Raw genomic sequence first — 7,285 nt, 5'->3', positions numbered from 1 at the left:
GAATGGATCCGTGTACTGTAGTAGATATATGCAGTCAGCAGGCGATTGGTTTAGGGTTTTTTTGGCATCTCCATGTGGTCCTGTTCGGTTACGCAACTTGGCTTCTCTAAAATGTAAAAAAGCTCCTTGCTGTTGCACTGTACATATACTATACAATTCTGATTTTTTTTTCTTTCATATGTGCTTATATGGGCTCCTTAAATCATTTGGTTCTTTGGTGTCCTTTTGGAGTTTCTAAGTGTCCTTTTTTGGAAAGACATCTACATTTATCCTGAGAACAGCTTGCAGAAAATACAGATTTTTGAGAATCACCCTTCAATCTTTTGGTTTACTTTGCTGGATATAGCAAATGATGACAAAATAAACATTTGAAACAAGATTAATGGTCTATGCTTAATTTCATGACATGTGCGATTAATCACAGAAAAAGGGTGTGATTAATTAGATAAAAAATTGTAATCGATTGACAGCGCTAATTTTAATTTATATATACTATCCAATGTTTTATATATACTCCATTTAAATGTATTTTATTTTTTATTTTCATTTATATGTGACCCTGGGCCACAAAACCAGTCATAAGGGTCAATTTTTCGAAATTGAGATTTATACATCAACTGAAAGCTGAATAAATAAGCTTTTCATTGATGTATGGTTTGTTAGGATAGGACCATATTTGGCCGAGATACAACTATTAGAAAATCTGGAATCTGAGGGTGCAAAAAAATCAAAATACTGAGAAAATCACCGTTAAAGTTGTCCAAATGAAGTACTTAGCTATGTATATTACTAATCAAAAATTAAGTTTTGATATATTTACAGTAGGAAATTTACAAAATTTCTTCATGGAACATGATCTTTACTTAATATCCTAATGATTTTTGGCATAAAAGAAAAATCAATAATTTTGACCTATACAATGTATTGTTGGCTATTGCTACAAATATACCCCAGCGACTTAAGACTGCTTTTGTGCTCCAGGGTCACAAATATGCTACACATCATATTTTATCATTTTTATTTATTTTATTTTAATTTAATTTACATATACTATACTGACTACACTTCATTTAAAACTTAACTTCATTTTTTTATTCTAATCATTTTATAAATTGTATTTATTTCATAGGTATTTAATTTGTATTTATATGTACTATACATGCAATAATTTATATCTATTTAACTAATTAAAATTTACATTTTCTGCTTCTTCCAAAACTATTCCAAACATTTTGGAAACATTTTATTTAAATGTAATTTATTTTGTTTTAATTTATATGTACTATATACATACTATATGCATCTTAAACAATTTTATACATTCTTTAATGTTCAATAAAAACGTGGACATGAATTTTTGTTATTCATGTTATTTATTTTCATGAATTTCTGTTATTCATATTCTGTTATTCAATGTGTAACATTTTGTCTGTTTTTAGAAGCATTAAATGCACAAAATTATATCTCTAATTATTATTATTATTAATAATAATTTTTAGTAATTATTGTTTCGTACCATTTGTATATTTAATAATGAGAAAATTCATACATTTGCAATCATGCAAGTGGTCAGCCACGAGCCAGGGGGGCTTTAACAAACTTACAACATGGCCTCAAGATGAGTTAAATAATTAAAAGAAGACAAAACAATAAATAAATAAATAAAATAAGATTCCCTATTTCTTATTATATCTTCAAAAACCTGGATAAATATTTTAAAAGTGTGATCTCTAGATTTAGAAAGGTCATGATAATTCAAACAATATTTTAATGTTTTGAATATATTTTAAAGTCAAACTAAAGTCAAGGTCATTTAAAGGGGTCATATGATGCTTTTTTAAAGATCATTATTTGGTGTAACAGAATATGTTGACATGCTTTAATGTTCAAAAAACACATTATTTTTCAAATACTGTACATTATTGTATGTCCTCTATGCCCCCCCTCTCTCAAACGGGTCGTTTTCAACAAAGCCCCCTCCTTTGACAAGCGCAGTCTGCTCTGATTGGTCAGCTGACCCAGTGCATTGTGATTGGCCGAACACCAACACATTACTCTGCGTTGCGCAAACTCCGCATTTGAACAGTCAATAGCAAATACTTAAACTAGTAACAAAACATACTTACAGTCCCTGATTCAGAAGCGCCAGATTGTCATAGCAAAGTCTGAATTGGCCCTTTTTAAATTTTTTTTAATAGAAATAGCCTTTGTGCACAGCCAGCCTTGTACTCTTCTAGGTTCAAAAAACTGTCGTCCGTAAAATTCGAACATCTGGGCTGTGCTGTTCTGTTGTAAATAAATCTTAACCAATGATTCCTAATTGCATCTTCTTCCGGAAGGCCAAATAAACTGCTTTTGCTTTCGCACTGAAACACACAGCGTCTCCCTGACATGGCTGCATCAACACTACTGCTGTTCCTGAAACTACACCTTCTTTCTTTGTGTGCACATTTGGGCAGCGTTATGCAAATCTTCCCACATAGTGATGTAGACATGTGGGGGCGTGTTAGAACGAGCCGTTTTAGGTAGGCGTGGCTGACTCTTGACTTTTATAAAGAATATCTCTTTGGATTTGAGACTTTAGTCTTTGCAACTTTACAGATCTTCTTTATGCACCAAGAGCTTGTAACACTCCAAAGAGAAAGGAAAACTTGAAATCGCATCATATGACCCCTTTAAATATTGTTGAGGGCAAAGTGGACCATTGGAGTCAAAAGCCTGAAAAGCACTGATCTACACACCAAACACTGAATTCTTTCAATCTGGCAACACAATGAACTTTATCAAATAGTTGTTGCAATAGTGTAATTCGTCCCTTTACCCTAGTGCCTATTCTTAATGACGACACGATGAGTTTGATATCTACCTTACATGGACCTACAGTTCACATAATCACATTTCGACCTACAAACAGAAGTGTAAGTTAGTTCTAGTTAACTTAGCGATGCTTAGCTTCACTCGCTGCGGTTCAGGTACATGATGGCAACATGTGTGCCTTTAAAACGTTGCAAATGTGAATATCGTGCAGATTAATATTAGAACAGTTTGTTCGGAGTTCTGTGTGTAAAAACGCTTGACGCATCGGGCCAGTGGCGCAATGGATAACGCGTCTGACTACGGATCAGAAGATTCCAGGTTCGACTCCTGGCTGGCTCGGTTCTTTTGAGCTAAGATTCGCGAGTTCATTTGGGTCACGTTAAACAGGATACTCCGACAAACACTTTAGGGAACGGATGCGGGACACACCTAAAGAGTTTATGTGAACGTTCAAGTTAATATGTGTCACTGCAGGATATCATAAAAAACAATCGTTAGATCTTGACTGAATGATTCCTTTTTGTTTAAATACGTTTCGCCAATGTTTTGTTTATCCGCAACACAATGAAAAACGCTTTTGGATAAACAAATACGATTTAAACCAACACCAAATGTAAAAGGTAGAGCAAAATAGCTAAAATGATTTTTATAACGAAATGAAGTATTTTAGAATTTTCTGATTTGAATCTATTGCAAGAAGACGCCGCGAGAGGGCAGTAGACTCGCTCTCAAAATCTACAACAAGGTTAAAACTTTGTTTTGGGTCACATTTAGGCGTTTTTTTAATGTATTTTTTTATTAAGAACATTGTCCTCCTGAGAACCAGAAATAAAAAACTTTGTGAATTTAGTATTTTTTCATGTCACTACGTTGTTTAGAGCATAATAATTATAAGTTATGATATGTCCTCTGTAGAGGACACCAGGACTCAGTTTTTCTAAAAAATAAAATGACAAGAGTAGACATGAAAAGGAAAAAACAATGGGAATTTTTTTTTAATCGCCAATCAATTTTTAGGTTTCAGGATTTTTTTATAACTAACTTTGTTTAAGGATGGTTCTCAACTATGTTATAAAATATATAACAAAATGATTTGATATACCATTTTGCTTTATGCAATATGTGTGTAAAAATTCCATAAACTGGTTTTCCCATTAAGCACAATGTTATCTATACACTGTATCTAATTTGCATATTAAAGTGCTGTTGGGACAGCATGTTGAAAAAAGAAGTGTAAAAATGGGAGTATTCATTGGCCAGATTTTCATAATAATATCTAATATTTCATAAAAATATTGATATATAATTTGTTTTCCTATTCAATTCTTTTGTCTCCCAAAATGTGTAATAAACATGCTTTAAGTCCTGGTGTCCTCTACAGTGGACATGTATGAAATGATACAGAAGGTCATATTTTGATTTGAAACCCCATAACATTTTCCTGAGATGGTGATTTATGACAAACAATTTGAAAATGAATCAGATTTAAATTATAATTACAAAATATTATCATATTTCCATAAGGATGTACAATTGTATCACTAAATTAATGTCAGCCATTTTTAAAAACCAAGGAGAGGGAGTGGTCATGCTGAAACAGCCAATAATTTTGCATCTCTGGAAAGCCCTGCATGTGCTCTGTACAGGACTCCAGACTTATAACTGTGACGTGTGAGGTCTCAGAGAAATTCACTCAAATATAATGTCCACTACAGAGGCAAAAACTCCATAGCTGGGTCTCAGGAGGATATATAGACAAAGATAAAAGCAGTCACAATGTAGAACAAATAAACAAAACAAAAAAGAAAAGAGAAGAAGAAGAAAAAAAGAACAACTAGAGGGTACAAGACAGGGGTATATAACTAATCACAAAAGATCTCATCAAAGGAAAAGATTAAAAGACTTACAAATTTCAATTGTTTTTAAAGCCTTCTTGTTACACGAGTTAAAGATAGTCCCAAAGTAATGCTGCAATTCAGCAAGCAAAACATAAAAAAGTGGTTTTTGACCTGAAAATGTACATTTATGTATATAACATTTTAATAAAATAAAAATATTAAGTAAGTATATTTTGTTTTTCAGTAAATGTTCTTTTCTCCAATAAACAATTCCAAACAAAACATATTCCCAACGTAAAGAAAAATCCGTATCAATATTCTCAGTAACAAACAGGGAAAAGTCTTTCCACAATCATTTCGAGTAATGGCAAAGCCAAAATAAATGCACAATGGTCTCTGGGTGCTGTTTGCAAAAATACCAATTTGTATCAATATCTTTTTTGAATTTCTTTAAGAAGGTATTAACAGGATATACACGATGGACAATACGAAAGGAAACTTCTCTTCTCTTATTAGTAATTAAGTATCTATTTGGAATCAGCCACATTTTCCTCCAGGCAATATCAAAAACAAAGGCATTCCAATAAACTGTCACATTTGGAATTGAAACATTTTCCTTGAGAAATAATAAACGTATTGATCTATTAGAAGAAGTGATTACGAATTACGATTAAGAAAGTAATTACTCTTCCTCCGCTTTCCTAAGCTTGGCTAGCGCACTCCCAAAGCTTCTCATAAATTTACCAAGATCAAATTTGAGTAACTCCCAATTATTACTAAAAGAGTGTTCCCTTACTGCTTTTTCCCAATAATGGTTAATGAAATAATTAATTTTAAGCTCAACGGTATTATGAGATAATAGAGAGCTGTTTAACTTCCAATATGATGGGTTAATAGAATTTAAAGTGCTTACAGAAAGCTTGATTTTTATATAGATAGCCTTATGGTCAGTTGGGAGAATATCAACTAGAGTACTGGGAATGTCAGTAGATTTAGAGATCAGCCAAAAGTCTACACGGGAGAAATGAGAAGCAGCCTTGCTGCTCCAGGTAAACGCTTTAGTGTTAGGGAATTTGGACATCCAGACATCAATCACATCAAGTCTCTCCATGAATTGTTTACATTTTAAATTAAGTGATGAGGGATTTATCAAGGGCACTGTCAATTGCAATATTGAAATCCCCACCTATAGCAAGCAGAGAGTTTGGGAATTTTTTCAGCCAGTATAGCAGTCTGCTTTCTATTGCATTCTCAGACCTTGAATTCAATCCATGAATATTGGCCATAATAATAAAAGTTGAATTATGATCAATGACATGACACAAAAAATGTCCATATGAATCACAGTCACGAGTGTAATATATTCCCTTTAAATCAGGGAATGTCCTGCAGAGTTCAGCTCCAACCCCAATTACACACACCTGAACCAGCTAATCAAGCTCTTATAGGCATACTAGAGATTTTGGGCACCCCTGCTTTAAATGCATTTCTTAGAGTAGTAGGCCTAACTCCTGCAGAGCGTTCAGACATTTTAGCGCTTGCGACAGTATAGTTTGTAAAAGTTAGTCTCGCTAAAAAATGAGCATGCCCGTTTATGTGAGCATCCATGCCTGAGTCTATCAGCGGCCGCAAGATGTTGGCTCGCGAATCTTAGCTCAAAAGAACCGAGCCAGCCAGGAGTCGAACCTGGAATCTTCTGATCCGTAGTCAGACGCGTTATCCATTGCGCCACTGGCCCAATGCATAGCGCTATTTAAAATAGGGCTTAACTAACATAACTTATTTCTAGCTAACATTTAAATGACATTCATTCATATTTACACGTTGTGAAACAATGTATTAAGCTCATTTACCAGCATTACGGGAGAAATGAGAAGCAGCCTTGCTGCTCCAGGTAAACGCTTTAGTGTTAGGGAATTTGGACCTCCAGACATCAATCACATCAAGTCTCTCCATGAATTGTTTACATTTTAAATTAAGCGATGAGGGTCGGCCGGGAGGCCATTTATCAAGGGCACTGTCAATTGCAATATTGAAATCCCCACCTATATCAAGCAGAGAGTTTGGGAATTTTTTCAGCCAGTATAGCAGTCTGCTTTCCATCGCATTCTCAGACCTTGAATTAAATCCTTGAATATTGGCCATAATAATAAAAGTTGAATTATGATCAATGACATGACACAAAAAATGCCCATATGAATCACAGTCACGAGTGTAATATATTCCCTTTAAATCAGGGGTGCTCAAACTCGGTCCTGGAGGGCCGGTGTCCTGCAGAGTTTAGCTCCAATTAAACACACCTGAACCAGCTAATCAAGCTCTTATAGGCATACTAGAGAGTTTGGGCACCCCTGCTTTAAATGCATTTCTTAGAGTAGTAGGCCTAACTCCTGCACAGCGTTCAGACATTTTAGCGCTTGTGACAGTATAGTTTGTAAAAGTTAGTCTCGCTAAAAAATGAGCATGCCCGTTTATGTGAGCATCCATGCCTGAGTCTATCAGCGGCCGCAAGATGTTGGCTCGCGAATCTTAGCTCAAAAGAACCGAGCCAGCCAGGAGTCGAACCTGGAATCTTCTGATCCGTAGTCAGACGCGTTATCCATTGCGCCACTGGCCCAATGCATAGCGCT

The 7,285-nt window shown here is 34.6% G+C and overlaps 3 non-coding genes across 3 annotated transcripts; 1 reads left to right on the top strand and 2 right to left on the bottom strand.

The window, feature by feature from the left end:
- The first annotated feature begins 3,083 nt into the window (after positions 1 to 3,083).
- trnar-acg (transfer RNA arginine (anticodon ACG)) lies at positions 3,084 to 3,156 on the top strand. The gene has a single exon. It is a non-coding gene; the product is annotated as a tRNA-Arg (tRNA).
- A 3,164-nt stretch (positions 3,157 to 6,320) lies between these two features.
- trnar-acg (transfer RNA arginine (anticodon ACG)) lies at positions 6,321 to 6,393 on the bottom strand. Its single transcript has one exon. It is a non-coding gene; the product is annotated as a tRNA-Arg (tRNA).
- Positions 6,394 to 7,199: 806 nt separating this feature from the next.
- On the bottom strand, positions 7,200 to 7,272 carry trnar-acg (transfer RNA arginine (anticodon ACG)). The gene has a single exon. It is a non-coding gene; the product is annotated as a tRNA-Arg (tRNA).
- Positions 7,273 to 7,285: the final 13 nt, after the last annotated feature.

Source organism: Sinocyclocheilus grahami, unplaced genomic scaffold (assembly GCF_001515645.1).
Source record: "Sinocyclocheilus grahami isolate Dianchi unplaced genomic scaffold, SAMN03320097.WGS_v1.1 scaffold199.1, whole genome shotgun sequence".
NCBI lineage: Eukaryota > Metazoa > Chordata > Actinopteri > Cypriniformes > Cyprinidae > Sinocyclocheilus > Sinocyclocheilus grahami.
This window is presented reverse-complemented; position numbering and strand designations above follow the sequence as displayed.